General features: G+C 36.5%; 1 pseudogene; it reads right to left on the bottom strand.

The window, feature by feature from the left end:
- Positions 1–2,888: 2,888 nt before the first annotated feature.
- LOC148572495 (uncharacterized) lies at positions 2,889–5,753 on the bottom strand (annotated as a pseudogene).
- Between the last annotated feature and the right edge of the window lie 10,160 nt (positions 5,754–15,913).

The raw sequence follows: 15,913 nt of genomic DNA, 5'->3' as shown, positions 1-15,913 counted from the left end.
CAAATGTTACTGGAAGATTATATGACCCAAATTACACAAAGCCCACACCAGGGACAGACAAAGTCACAACTCACAAAGCTCTTATTAGTGCGTTTGTTTCACAAGTTCGTTTTTTTATTTCATCAATAATTCAACACCATAAAACCAGAAATTATTTTTAATATGGAAATGGAGATGGTGTTTTGGTTGAATATTGATATTTGAAGTGTATTACAGTATTGTGGAACTCATTCAACACGCCCCCACGTGTTGGCCAATATGCTGCCACGTGTTGCACCACGCCCCCACGTGTTGGCTAGGATGTTGCCACGTGTCCAACACGCCCCCACGTGTTGGCCAAGATGTTGCCACGTGTCCAACACGCCCCCACGTGTTGCACCACGCCCCCACGTGTTGACCTTTTATCTACAAAATCCACCCATCTGTAATTACACTAAATAATCCCATTTCCCAAAAAAACACTAATATTTCTTCCATATACAAAAAAATCAGCCCCATAAAACCAGTACAATTTTTTCTTTGGCAAGTACTTAAGCATTGGCTTATTTAATTATTTTTATTAGCTAAAATTAAGAAAAAGACTCTAAATATATACACCGGTAGAATATGTGCATTGACTAAAATTACTGGCCAATATCAATAAACGTTACTAACATGAACTTTTTCCTTTTTGAAAATGGTATTTTCAAGAATAACTTATAAGTAAACCATTTTCTTGTGTATGTCTAGTTGGTAAAATACTTGTATTTGAAAGGGTATAGTTAAGCACAGAAACGATTAGAAACTGTTAGCATAAGTCAAGCATATATAATCTCTTATAACAGCTCATTTTGAGCACTGAAATAAATCATAATCAATCTCTCTCAAAATCTCAAACGCTCTCATCCTCTCATCTTCTTCATGGTATCCGAGCTGCAGATCCAAAATGATAACTCCACCAGTTCAAACCAGTAACAATAACAACAAAGAGGTTCATAACTTCTCAAACACGATAGCGATCAAATTAGACTGTAAAAATTTTCTGCCATGGAAGGAGTAGGGTGAATCAACAATCGAAGAGTATGAATTAGATGATCACATTAATGGAGTCAATATTCCACGCCAATTCAATTCACCAGAAGATGAGAAAGCTGGACGAAACTCAGCAGAGTACAAAACCTGAAAGAGACAAGATGCGCTGTTGAAATCTTGGCTCTTAGCATCGATGAATGACACTTTCACTACCAGAATGGTAGGTTGCATGTTCTCGCATCAAATTTGGGCGCGATTACAGGTATTTTTCACTTCATAAATTAAAGCCAAGGTTCATCAATTAAGGAGCAAATTGACCAACACAAAGAAAGAGGGATCCATGAACGAGTATCTGCTAGAAATTAAGAAAACGGTCGATGCGTTAATCTCAGTTGGAGAACCAATCGATGAGGCAGCACATGTTGAAGCAATCTTGGAAGGATTAATCGAAGAGTACTATTCATTCATCACGTCAATTAATGCAAGAGACAACCCTCTCTTTGTCAACGCATTGGAAGCACTACTACTTGCTCAAGAGGAGTGGCTTGAAAAGTTTAAAAAGATCGATCCAATTCATGCCAATCTTGCTCAAGCTGAAAATCAGAGAAGGTTCAAACAAAGCAAAAACAATTATGGTTACAATAATCATGCAGGTAGAGGAATTGGAAGAGGATATAGCTATCGAGGAGGCCATAATAATCGAGGTAGATGTAGATTCAATTCAGGTTCAAGTTCTGGACGAGGAAGAGGCCAAAATGGTTCAAGATTCATCTGCCAAGTATGTGGCAAGTCAGGACACATAGCAATCAATTGCTGGCACAGATTTAACAAAGAATTTGGAGGAACTCATAGCAGACCTCAAGCCAACATAGCGGTGGGAAATCTTGCAGCAACACCATCAACAGTGTATGATCCAAATTCGTACCCTGATTCGGAAGTCACTCATCACATGACACCTGAGGCATCCAACTTCTCTGAGTATGAGAACTACAATGGTAATGAGCAAGTGATTGTAGGTAATAGAAATTCTTTACAGATTTCTAAAGTTGGCTGTTCATTTCTAAAACCGTTTTCATCAAATCATTGCTTTAAACTACAAAGACTGTTGCATGTTCCTGCTATCAAGAAAATTTTGCTTAGCGTTCACAAATTCGTGTGTGATAATAATGTTTGGGTTGAGTTTCATCCTAACAAATGCTTGGTAAAATCACAGGATTCCAAGGTGACTCTTCTCCAAGGAACAGTTAGGAAGGGTCTGTACTCCTTTAGTCCAGCTTGCATAAAGAATTCAGTAAATAGTGTTGCTGTGTATAACACAAGTGTGATCAAATCCTCTAATTTTCAGCTATGGCACCTCAGATTGGGCCATCCCTCCACTAATATAGTGTCCAGAGTTCTTAGAAGTCACAATATTCCCTTTACTCCTATTAAGGCCCAATTTGGGTAAATAACTTAAATAAGTTCTTTTGGAAAAAGAGCTTAAAGTATAATGACTTTTATTAATAGCAGCTTATAAATAAGGTATTTTTTGTTTGGATTTTTAACTATAGAAGTACTTATTTTAAAGTTGTAGCGTTTGGATAAATAACTCAAAAAATATAATTTCTTTTACACAAGAGAATGGATATTAAAATAACGATGATAACAAATACCTTCCATTATTGAAGGTTGATTTTACATAACCAAATCACTAATATTATAATCGATCAAGCAATTGATTCTTTATTTCTTCTCTAATTAGTTCTATTTTTCTAGCGCTTTCAGCATTCGGTTCTTTCCACGTAATATCATTAGAAACTGATTATTCTACTTTCCCTTCACCTCTACCCATAAGATCAAAATTTTCATGAAATTCTTCAAATTATTCATCACTTGTGTCATTCCGTCAAATAAAATTGTGTGAAACCATACAAGCACCAATAATTCTAACTTGTGTGTCTAAGGAAAACGATGGCATGGCACCTAAAATTTTTCATCTTGCTTTACAACATCCAAATGAGCGTTCGATTGTACATCTAAGGCTAGAATGATAGTACATAGTAGTTGAATACTTCATTTCTTCCTCTTACTCTGGGACCCAATCTAAAATGCAAAAGATGGTATCTGTGACCTTTATAAGGACCTAAGAACCCCATAAAACACGGATAGCCAAAATCTACCAAGTAGTACTTATCTAGCAAAAATTTAGTGCACCACAAAATCAGTTAATAAAAATAAAGAGTTTAATCTAATATAAATAATATTAGTCTCAAATATGCTAACCTTTAGGAGGAAGAGGGAAATGAAGACTTTATCTACGCACAGCTTGATTGAAAATTTTAGTATCGTGTGCAGACCCCTCCCAACCTGCCCATACAAATGTGAAACACATATTAAAATCACATACTACCATCACATTTGTAGTTGTGATTTTCTTTCTACCAATGTATAGAATTTTCTTGTCGGCAGGAACAACAACAGGTATATGAGTTCCATCTATTGCACCAATGCAATTTTTAAAATATGGATAATATCTTTCATCATTTTTAATTTCCACTGGTCTATTTGTGAATTGTGGATCAATTGGTTGAATAATATGTTGAGCAAGCTTGCAAACAGTATCCAATACACAATGAAATTGTCTAGAAATAGTTTTCCTGAATGTTGGAATCTCTCTTCTGCATTACGTATTGAACCTGGTTGTCTAATGATATTAAAAATATACCTACTTGTTCATGAATTCCAATCCCTTTTGTTGTCTTCAGATTGCAAGTATTTTGTAAAACATCACAGAGATAAAGGAACACAATCTTTTTCATCATAAATTGCTGGTAGTAACGAATAGGATGCCTATTTAAAAGTTCATTTACCCAACTACTTCCTGTCAACCTTGAAATTCTTCGTGGATTTTTCATAACGTACTTTAGAAAATAATCAACACAAGTTACGATTATTATTAAAGTCATTGTCTTCTTCTTACGTTTGGCTGCGACTTTTTGTTTGTTTTCAAATTCTTTGTCTGACACATTTGTATTTGATATCAAACTTTCAGTTGACAAACTTTCAGTTGAGCTGTTAGATATCTTGTTATACAAATATTTTAAACTAATATCAAATAATAAACACTAATCACACTTGTGTGTCAACCACAATCTTCAAATAAACACTAGTTCACATCTTAAATATAAAATAGCAAACAACCATAGAAAATAATAAAAAAATATAATCATAGAAAATATTTTTTGAATAACACATAATTATATTAAAAAGAGACATTTTAGCAAAAAAACTTTAAGAACCAGACACATCTGCTAAACTATGTGTCTTCAACCAACCAAGTTGTAAGGCAGAATCTTCTAGCCCCATAAAAATCTCTCTATTTGACTTTTTTGCTATTAGTCTTGTAGCTATAAAGAATATATCACTCCCCACTTCTAGCCCAGGTAATTGTTTGAGAACAGCTAAACAAGTAGATATACTTGGTACGTTATTTCTATGAGCTATTTCGTAGGCCTTTTCTTCTTCAAACACATTAATTATACGTTCTAGCTGAGTTGAAAGTTGAGAGGCTCCAGACCCTTTTCCAACCTTTCTTCTCTTTTGTCTCATTGCACTAGGAGGCATTGATTCATCATTTAACTCATCTTCTAAACCTGCTTCCTCATTACCATTATCTTCGTTATTATATCTATCGTTATAACTATCATTTATATCTTCAGAAGGTGCCCATGCACCTACGCCAGTAGCTACAACATCTTCAAAAAGGAACTCTATTTCATCAAGATGTTTGGACCTTCCTTTCTAAATTTTGTCACATCAGAATTTTCCTATGAGACGATAAAATGACAATTAAAAATCTCTCGATAAAATTGATATTTCTGAAATAGTTTTAAAAAATGCAACATACCTGAATCTTAGCATCCCACCAATCATTACTTGCTTGTATGGTCTTCTTAATAGAATCCTAACCAAGACCGGTCTCCTTTCCTTTTAGTTTAGCCCGTAGTCCCCATTCTCTTTTTATACCCTCTCACTTATTTTTAAATTATTTAGACTCATAATTTAAACCAGTCTCTTTCAAGAATTTTGTTTTCAAATTTGCCCAACCAACTTTATTAAAATGTGTTCCAGGTCTATTTTCAGCCACCATCTCTTCTTTACATATTTTCATGAATATAACAGTATTTCGTTCATTTCAATCGGCTTTAAATATTCTTCTGGACTTGCCACTTTTATGCATTTGTTGGGGAAGAACATAAAAAAAAAAGAAATCAAACAAACATTTCGTACATGAAGAGATACATAAAAGTGGAGAGATACATAAAAAAAATTATTACTGTTTTTTATTTTTTTACTCTTATTAGAACTCTCTTCTCCTTTATTGGAGTCAAGAACTTGCTATAATTAATTATAAAAATAATAGCAAGTTGTATAAAAATAAAATTACATATAAAAAAATAAAATTAAAATTGAGATTTCATAGCATACACAATGTTCAATACAAATTTAATAATAAAAATAGAATGATAAAAAAAATACATGTAAGGAATATATGCTGGTTCAGATGGAACAGAAAATGGTGGTGGAGGGTCAATACTTCCAGCAGATGAATCATTACGTGAAAATGGTGGTGGAGGGCCAGCACTTCCAATAGATGGAACATTGCGTGAAGATGATGGTGGAAGGCTAGTGCTTCTAGAAGATGGAACCTTGCGTGAAAATGGTGGTGGAGGGTCAGTATTTTCAGCAGAAATAGGAAACATTTTTTCACAGAATCAAGAATGAAAGTAGATTTTTTTTTGTTTTGAAATCAATTTTTTTCACGGAAGTGATAAAATGACTTATCGAGAAGGAGAGAAGTCATATATTTCTACTTCTTCAAAAAGCTGTAAATTAACTTTTCGGGAAGTTAAAAGCTTTTCTTTAAAATGGTGCCAAACACGCGTATCGTGACTTTTCATAATTCAAAAATAAAAAAAAAAAGTAGCTTCTGTCACTTCCCAAATGGGATCTAATTCTCTTTGTAATTCTTGTTGTTTAGGAAAATCATGTTAGCTTCCATTTCCAATGTCTAAAACTGTAATCAAAGCTCCTTTAGAGTTGGTGTACACTGACATATGGGGTCCAGCTCCAGTGTCTTCAATAAATGGTTCTAAATACTACTTGCATTTCATTGATGCATTCTCCAAATTCACTTGGATTTATCTACTACACAATAGATCTCAATTGCATACAGTCTTTGTTCATTTTAAGACAATAGTTGAACGCCAATTCAATGCAAAAATAAAATCTGTACAATGTGATAATGCAAAAGAATATGTAGCTTTGGCCAAGTACAGGCAGACAGAAGGAATTGTTCCCAGATTTTCTTGTCCTCATGTGCACCAACAAAATGGAGGCGCTGAGTGCAAACATAAACACATTACAACGATGGGATTGACATTATTGGCAGAAGCAGCCTTGCCAATGAAATTTTGGAGTGATGCGTTTGTCACAGCCACTCATCTCATCAACTTGCTCCCAACTCCAGTGTTAAACTATCAGTCACCCTTTGAAAAGCTGATGCAGAAGGTTCCTTCACTTGACATGCTAAAGGTCTTTGGATGCTTAAGTTATCCACACACCAGACGCTACAACAAACATAAACTTCAATTTTGATCTAAGCCGTATGTGTATCTTGACCCGCAATCAACTACAAAGGTTTCAAATGACTTAATAAAGCTGGTAAGATAATCATTGCAAGAGATGTTAGGTTTCAGGAAGACACCTTTCCTTACAAGTCTTCTGCCTTTGGTTTCATCAATCCTCAAGCATCACACCCTCAACTAGTAAACTTAACCACACCCTCCATATCAATTCTCACTCTTCCTTCAAATCAAACATCCATTCACACTGATAACACTTTCTCAAACCCATATCACTCTCAACCCACCTCAGCCTCAATCGAATCATCTCACCCTTCACCCAATCCAATACCTCAACCTTTACCCTCATCCACCGCACATCAACATCAAACATCTCAACCTCCTACAATTCAAATTCCACAGCCACAGTCACAAAATTAGCATTCCATGATCACTAGGGCCAAGAATGGTATCACCAAATCAAGAATATTTCAAGCAACTCTTTCTCAAGATCTGGGGCCAAAAACCGCAAGACAAGCACTTGAAATCTCTCATTGGAGACAAGCAATGAATGAGGAGTATGCTGCCTTAATGAGAAACAAAACATGGGTGCTCACTGAACTGCCAAAGGAAAGATTTGCTGTTGGAAGTCGTTGGATTTTTCGCATCAAGAGAAATCCCGATGGCTCAATTAACAAATATAAAGCGCGCCTCGTAGCTCAGGGATTCAGTCAACGACCAGGCATCGATTTTAAAGAAATCTTCAGTCCCGTAATTAAACCAGCAAGTGTGCGGATCATTTTGACATTGGCACTCTCCAGAGGTTGAGACATAAGGCAATTAGATGTGAACAACGCGTTCTTAAATGGTGACCTTCTGAACAAGTATACATGACGCAACCTCAAAGATTCCAAATCGGTGGTTCACAGGTGGTGTGCAAGCTTACTCGCTCTCCATATGGACTGAAACAAGCTTCGAGGGACTGATTTACCAAGCTATCCACTGTACTCATTAGTCTCGGATTCCAAGCAACTAGATCAGATACCTCCCTCTTTGTCAAACAATCCAATGGTGCAGTGCTCTTTCTCTTGGTGTATGTTGACGACATAATCCTCACTGACTCTTCCTCACAGGCCAGCCATTTATGATGTCACCCAACAATTAAACAAAACTTTTGCACTTAAAGACATGGTCCCCTTTATTTTTTTTCTTGAAATTGAAGTAAATCGATTAGAGAATGGTAATTTGGTGCTTACACAGACCAAATATATTAGTGATATCCTGAAAAAGGCTGATATGGAGAATTGTAAGACTGCTCCCACACCTATGACTACAAATCTAAAACTTCTCAAGATGGTGAGTTGTTTCACAATCCCAACTTCTATCGATTCATTGTCGGCAGCTTGCAATATCTAACAGTAACTCGAGCTGAGTTGTCCTTCCCTGTCAACAAAGTTTGTCAATTTATGCAGGCACCAAGGGATTCTCATTGGAAAGCGGTCAAACACATTCTAAGGTATCTGCAGGGCACAAAATTCTTTGGCTTACACTCGTGCACTGAACTTAACATCACATGATACTCTGACTCTGATTGGGCATCGGACATTGAGGATAGGAAGTCTACAGCAGGTTATTATGTTTATATGGGAAGAACTTGATGATCTCTTGGAGCTCTAAGAAATAGCAATGCGTATCCAAGTCCAGTACTGAGACAGAGTATAAAGACATTGGTGCAGTTGTGGCTGAGTTGCTTTGGGTAAGAAAGTTCTTAGCTGAAATTCATCTTGTCACTCAACCGAAAATGTATTGTGATAACTTAGGTGCGGTCCAACTTTCTGCTAATTCAATTTGGCACTCTAGATCGAAGCATTTTAAAGTTGATCTAGCATTTGTGAGGGACCATGTGGCAAAAAGAGATATTCAGGTTCATCATATTCCAGATGACGCGCAAGTGGCTGACGTGATGACTAATGCTGTTTCATCCACTAAGTTTCATGATTTTTGCAGCAAATTCAGGATTCGAGAAGCTCCAATCCTTCGTTTGAAGGGGAATGAAAGGGTATAGTTAAGCAACAGAAACTGGTAGAAACTGTTAGGGTAAGTCAAGCATATATAATCTCTTGTAACAGCTCACTTTGAGCACTAAAATAAACCATAATCAATCTCTCTCAAAATCTCAAATGCTCTCATCCTCTCTTCTTCTTCATCATCATCTGTTAGCCACTGATACCTTTCGGTATTAAAATAATAATTAACGATGACATTGATATTCTGTGCTGAATTTATTAAAAAGTAATCCATATTTCTAATGATTATTGATGGCAAATGTTGTAATAATAATTATCAGAGATTAGAGAGTTAAGAAGAAATGTCTACACAGATTCAGTTAGCGAAGAAACAAAAAATTAGATAACTGGATGGGTAATAACTAATAACCAATGTAACGGTGATCAATCGAGCATGTCCTTGATAACACGAAACATAACACATATTATCTTTGTAGTTTTGAGAAACCAAATATATAATAAAGGAGAATAGTATGGATCTTAAGATTTACTAGTTATTCGAACGGTACGTAATTATGATCGATTATGCATGCATGCAACAATAACATTTACTCGCCATATTTTGAAACTTGGGGGGTCTTGGAATATTTATTAACTGCACTTGCTTGAATGGCCTTGCAATCGCGGCACGGTGATATAAAAGACCTCAACGCTTTCTTCCCAAACGATTTCTTCTTCTTCTTTTTCTTATCATCATCATCATCATAATCATAATCATCCCCTTCATCATAATGCTTCCTTGCTTTGCCAAGTGCTTCATAATGATATTTCCTTGGGTTCCCTCTTTGTCCACTTGGCATGCTGCTACTCAAGTGATGATGACGTGGACGAGGACGCTGCTGCTGCTGCTGATGATGATGATCATCATCATCAGTTGCTAGATATGTCCCTAAGGTACCTTGAGGAATTTGGTTCAAAGGTGATCGATTTGGTTGTGATGATTGTGGTACGAGTTGACCATTGGAAATCAACACAGCAGCAGCAGAATTCTTAGGCTCTGAAGAAGCTTTGTTGGTGGTGAATTCAAAGTCTGGTTCTGGAAGCTTATAGCTGCTTAGGTTATGGTTATGGTGATTGTGCATGTGATGTTCATTTTGATTATTATTAACAGTGGGAGTTGGTTGTTGCTGCTTCTGCTGGTCTTGGATAGAAACAAGACCAGCAAAAGAGAGTGAGATTGAGTCAAGGGAAAAATCTGAAATTCTATGATGATCGGCTACCTTATGATTGTTGTTTCCTTGACGAGTACCCATTTTATTTTGATCAAATTGGTTATGTGGCTGCAATTTATATATATATGAGGTTGGATGTAGTGTTTTGCCGCCCTCAAGAGTTGTTTGTTTTTTTGTCTTGTCTTTCCTCCTTTTGGGATAGCCATCTTCTATTGTCTTACAATAATGGGAGAGTGATACACGTGTGCTAGAAAAGACACAAAAACCAACAAATATAGTGGTAATTTATTATAAATTGTTCATATCATTTTCAAATAATCTCAAACTGTTCTATATATATATTGTGCCCCTATAGTTCTATCAAGAAGTAGCTCAGCCGATCCTTCCAGGCTGGAAAGTGTGTCGGTTATTTCTCTAATTACGCTGAAATTTTGATTGCATCATCATACATTGATACTACTCATCACCGTTTTTTCCTCTTCTAGTTTCTTGCATGCATGGTTCCATTGCTTAACCTTATTGTTTATCAACCATGATAATATACTAGCTAGGCCGTGGCCTGCATTATTTATATATTGTGATTTGACTTTTAACTTTAATTCCATTTCTAATGAAATCGGTTCAATCGTTGTTGTTGTTAGTTGTTACTATTATTATTATTATCTTGCATACTTTTTCATGGGGAGTTTGAGGCCTAACCTAACTGATGAGCGACCCTTCACATTTCCTAAGATTGGATTAATTCAACTTTTGCATTTTTTTTTTTAAGTAACTATAACTACAAGATGTCAACACTTTATCTTAGACAATGTAAAATTCTCACTCCCTCGTGCTTAAAAGTGGAACAAGCTAAGGATTTTAAGCATGAAATTTGGCTCATTAATAATGTGTAGAGTGGTGATATCAACCAATGACTACTTACTATCTATATAGTATAAGAATAACTGAACTGTGACTAAATTAATTAGCTTACTAAAACCAAGGTTCTGAAAATAGGATCAGAGCGGCCGGTCAAACCGGTTTAACCGGAAACCGGCGATGTAAACGGTCCAATCCTTCACCTATAACCGTTCGAAATAAAACCGTTGAAAAATTGTTGAATCGGTCGGTTGGGTCGGACCGGTAATCGGTCGGTTCAGAAAAAATGACGCCGTTTTTTAATTAAAAAAAAAGAAGAAGAAAGAAACGGACGCACTCCACCCAACCCCCCTCTTCCCCCAATCATTCAATTCATTCATTTCACTACTCACTCCCTGGAGAACTCGGAAGCAAAGGAACCCTAGCCCTCCATCGTCACCGCCGTTCCCAGTTCCTCAGCGCCGCTGCCGTCTCCAGTTCCTCAGCACCGCCGCTTCTTCCTCTTCCCCATGTCCGGAACCCAGTAAGCCGGCAGGTCCTCTTCGCCTCTTCATCTTAACTCACCAAACCAAAACCTAGGCTCTCTCTGCATTTTGCAATGGTTCTGCCGTAGTGCTGCCGCCGTCCGTGCTGTCGGCGCCGTCCGTGGCCTGGCCCTCTCTTGTAGCTCGGCGTTCTGCTTTCCCGTCATCCGTCTGACCTCCGTGGCTTCTCTGTTTTGTTGGCTTGAAGCAATTTGCTGCCGTATCGCCAGTAGCCGTCGTCTCCCCGGTAGCCGTCATCTCCCTTGTCGCCGTCCATACCTCCATCGAAGGTTAGTGTCTTTGTCTGTTTTGTTCTTGTCTCCATCTTCTCTCCTGAGAGCCTCAGTTTGTTGATTTTTAATGTGAAATTGTCAAATTGATAATTTTTGCTGATTTTGTGCTGCTGCTCTTTCTTTGATTTCTGAAATTTTGGTTAAAATTTTCTTGTTGCTGCTAAAAATGAAAATGAAATCATTATTGGAAATTTTGTTTAGGGATTAGGGATTACTTGTTGCTGTTTGAAATGTTTGTTGAAATTTCAGGTTTAGTGTGATTAGGGATTACTTGTTGCTGTTTGGTACTTGCTGCTACTATTTTAGTGTTTTTTAACTTTTGAATCAACTGTTTTTGAATTTTTGTTGATAGATTTATCGATTTTAGTATTTAGGATGATTATTTGTTGCTGTATTTTAATTTTAGTTGCTGATTGTTCTTGATTTCTGGCTCTTTTTAGTATATTGTGCTGATTGTTCTTAATTTCTATCTGTGTGAATGTTCTGATTTCTGGCTCTGTGAGTGTTGTTTTGTTTTTGTTTTAAGGCCCTATTTTGTGCTCAGTTTTCATTTTGTAGGAAATTGTTTGAGGTATATAAGAATTAAGAAGGAAGATTATCCCAACAGCTACTCTGTTGATTGATTCTAGTCCCCCACAAGCTTGAAGAGAGGAACCCTTTATCATTGGTTTGTTTATGGCATTGCATAATGCATATTATTGTAGTTTGTTTGTTTATTCATTGAACTTCCACAAAATCAGTTGTTTATGATCCCCTTTTGTTCAGAATAAACAATTCTTGAGTCCTTGCTTAGCTTTATGTCAGGTGGATTATGTGCTGTTAAGTTGTACAAGCATAAGATTTCTCATTGAATATAGTATATGCAATCTAATTTTGAATTGGTATAATTATACCACAAAGCTATAATTATACCACAAAGCTATACCAAAAGAACTGGATTGGTAGGAAGATCTTTATCAAAAGCTATAATTATATTTTAGGATATATATTTAAAATTTATATATTATTTTATTCTAAAACGATTTTTTCGATTAGACCACAATTGGATCGGTTGAACTAATAAACCAGTAAATCAGTGACTAAAACGGTTCGATGACCGGTCCGGTTCTCCGAACCTTGACTAAAACAACTCACTAACCGCTATCATCTTACTATGATTAAGTTAACTAGCCCTGTTTCAACAGGGTCTAGTTGCAGATGGCGATTGAATGAGTTAAATCATGCACTAGAATCAATTACACACCAATGTCATTTTTGGTGACTGAACATAACACAAAGAAAAAAGACCTAAGAAAAAGAGTAGTACTCCTCTCTAATAATAATGTCTAAATTATTAGGAGGCAGTAACCACTCTAGATACACCTGCTTGTTTAAAATAGCAGTCTTAGCCATTAAATCAGCCGCTCTGTCTGCTGTTCGCTGGATGAGCACTAAAGTAGCTGTCCAATTGCGCTGGAGCATCTCTTTGATTTTGTCAAGCAGATCAGAGTCATTCCTAATCATGCTGGTTGTGCCTCGCGAAACAAGAAGAAACGCATCAAGATTATCAGTTTCACATATGACCTCTTTGCACTCACAATCCCAAGCCATAACAAGCCCTCTCCAAATAGCATGAAGCTCACAACAGAGAACACTAGAAAGAGGTATACTGGCAGAACAACCTTTTATCCAGATTCCCATGCTGTCTCTAATAATACATCCAAAGCCAGCTAATTGCTCATTTTCAAAAACGCTTGCATCGCAGTTCACTTTACAGACATTCATTGGAGGTGATTCCCAGTTATATTTCAAAGAAAAAGGAATAATATGTTTTTGGTTGATAACAACATTAGAGAAATCTCGAGCAGCATGTTTAACTAAGTGAACAATTTTCTCCTTACTCCATGGATCATCTTGGTGGAAGATGTTATTGTTCCTATCCCTCCAAATCCACCAAAAGGCCGCTGCAAAGAGAAACTCATTTTTGTTGAGGTTAGAACGAATCCAAGACACAAAATCCAAATTAGAGTCCTCAACGGTCATTCCCAAATTTAAGCTAATCCAAATCTGACGAGCTTTTTGGCAAGTCCTAAAGCAGTGGTTAATATCCTCTAGAGCAAGATAACATCTCTGACAAAAATCAGAAGTAGAAATACCTCTTTGAAACCGGTAACTAGCTGTGGGAACTCCGTTGTTGAGGCAAAGGCAGAGCAGACACTTTATCTTCTCCGGTATTCTCAAGCGCCAAAGCCGAAGCCAATTTTCATTATCATTCCATCCAAATTTCTTCTTCAATAGCCATTCATACTCGCTTTTAGTCGAGTAGGTGAGAGTATTTGAGTTTGTCCAAAACCAACCTGTTTTATCTCATGCCTGCTTGATAGGATCAAAGAGCATCAAATCTAGTTTAACTTCTTCCGGAATCATTGTGCAAAGAATATTCCACCGCCAATGCCCAAGGTGCCAGACATCTTCTAACTTCAAGTGAGAATCAGAAATGTGCACAAAAGGAACCAAAGGAGCTAGCGTTCCACATGGTCGCCAAGCATGATACCAAAAGGATTGAGACATCCTGCCTGTACACCAATCAAAACCATCACGAAGTTTTTCTATTGTCTTATAAATCGCTCGCCAAGTGCTTGAAACATTATTAGAAAATTTGGGTGAAAAGCAAAAACTCCCAGATAAATATTTTGCCAACATAATTCTTACCCAAAGCTTATCTTTATTATGCAATAATTGCCAAACAAGCTTTCTGAGTAAAGCAAAATTTACGCATTGAGTATCTCTAATTTCCAAGCCTCCATATTTTCTTGGAGTGACAACTTTGCTCCACTTGACCAAATTTAAGCAACGCTCCCCTACCTTTCCCTTCCACAAGAATTGTCTAAGCACAGAATCAATCTTTTGACAAACCGAAGTAGGAAAAAGAGTCACTTGCATCTGATAAATAGGAAGAGAAGAAGCAACAGATTTAATTAAGCAAAGCCTGCCTGCTCTGTTAAGGAGCCGACCTTTCCAACTAGCCAGCCTATTCATGATCTTCTCTAAAGAGTCCGAAAAAATAGATCTAGCAGCTCGAGGATGATTAAGGTTCACCCCCAAGTATTTGCCTAGGTCACTAGTAAAAGGAATATGAGAAACACCAGACAACATTTCCTTCCTTCTATTAGAGATATTTCTAGAACAAATAGCTTTAGATTTTTCAATGTTAACCTTCATACCTGAAGCTTTACAGAACAACTCCAAGGTGTGCACAACATTCTGAACTTGATTTTTCTTCGCTTTACAAAAAAGGAGGAGGTCATCTGCAAACATCAAGTGAGAAACTCTAGGTCCCCCTCTAGAAACAGCCACACCATCCCAAATACCCTCGTCAACTTGTTTGGAAATGAAGCACGCCAATCTCTCCATGCACAAAACAAATAAATACGGAGAAATTGGATCTCCTTGCCTGAGCCCTCTGCGAGGTTGGAAGCTGTCCAATCTATTCCCATTCCAAAAGATGGAAAGATTTGAGGCCTGAACACAATTCATTACAAGCCGAATAATTAGAGAAGAAAAGCCAAAAGATTCAAGAGCGTGCTCAAGAAAATTTCAATCAACTCTATCATAAGCCTTTTCTAAATCAATCTTAAAAGCCATAGCTCCTTTTCTAGACTTTGTCCGCTTAAGAAAGTGAAGAACTTCTTGGGTGACAATAATATTATCAGGTGCTCCTCTACCATGAATAAATCCTCCCTGAGTTGGGCTAACAATCTCATCCAAAAATGGTCGTAATCTATTAACCAGCACTTTAGTCACTAGCTTATAAATTACATTACAAAGGCTTATTGGCCGAAAACCCTTCAATCTAGTTGGAGAGTCGCACTTAGGGATAAGAACAATCAAAGTTTTTAACAAAAAATGGCTTAACGTCTCCCCTAAGAATGCTTTCTGAACAGTACGCCATACCTCATGACCTACCATATCCCAATATTCTTTGAAGAAAAAAACTTGAAAACCATCCGGCACAGGAGCTTTGACGCACCAATGTCATTGCGTTAACCAATGTAATTATCATTGTATATAAGCAAGAACTCTCCAACTTAATCTTAATTTTAAGTGATTATTTACCGTTGAAGCCGAAATAGTTTTGTCACTTTGCGTCTGTTTTGGGTGGATTTGAATTGGCTTACAAAAAAATGCTTATTTTTGTTATCTATTTTTAAAAAATAAAAAAATTAACAGTAATGATAAAAAGAAAAAGAAAAAACAGTTTAAACTTGCTTTATTTAAAGTTTAGTATTTATGATTTAGACTTATTAATAAATATTAAATAAAACAAATTTAAATTATTTTAATTAATTTGTTTTGTCTTATAAATATTATTAAATTTTTTAATAATAAAAATACTTCTAATTTTAT

This window comes from Arachis ipaensis, chromosome B3 (assembly GCF_059453495.1).
Source record: "Arachis ipaensis isolate K30076 ecotype BB chromosome B3, ASM5945349v1, whole genome shotgun sequence".
NCBI lineage: Eukaryota > Viridiplantae > Streptophyta > Magnoliopsida > Fabales > Fabaceae > Arachis > Arachis ipaensis.
The sequence above is the reverse complement of the archived record's forward strand: the minus strand, read 5'-3'. Positions and strand labels throughout refer to the sequence as shown.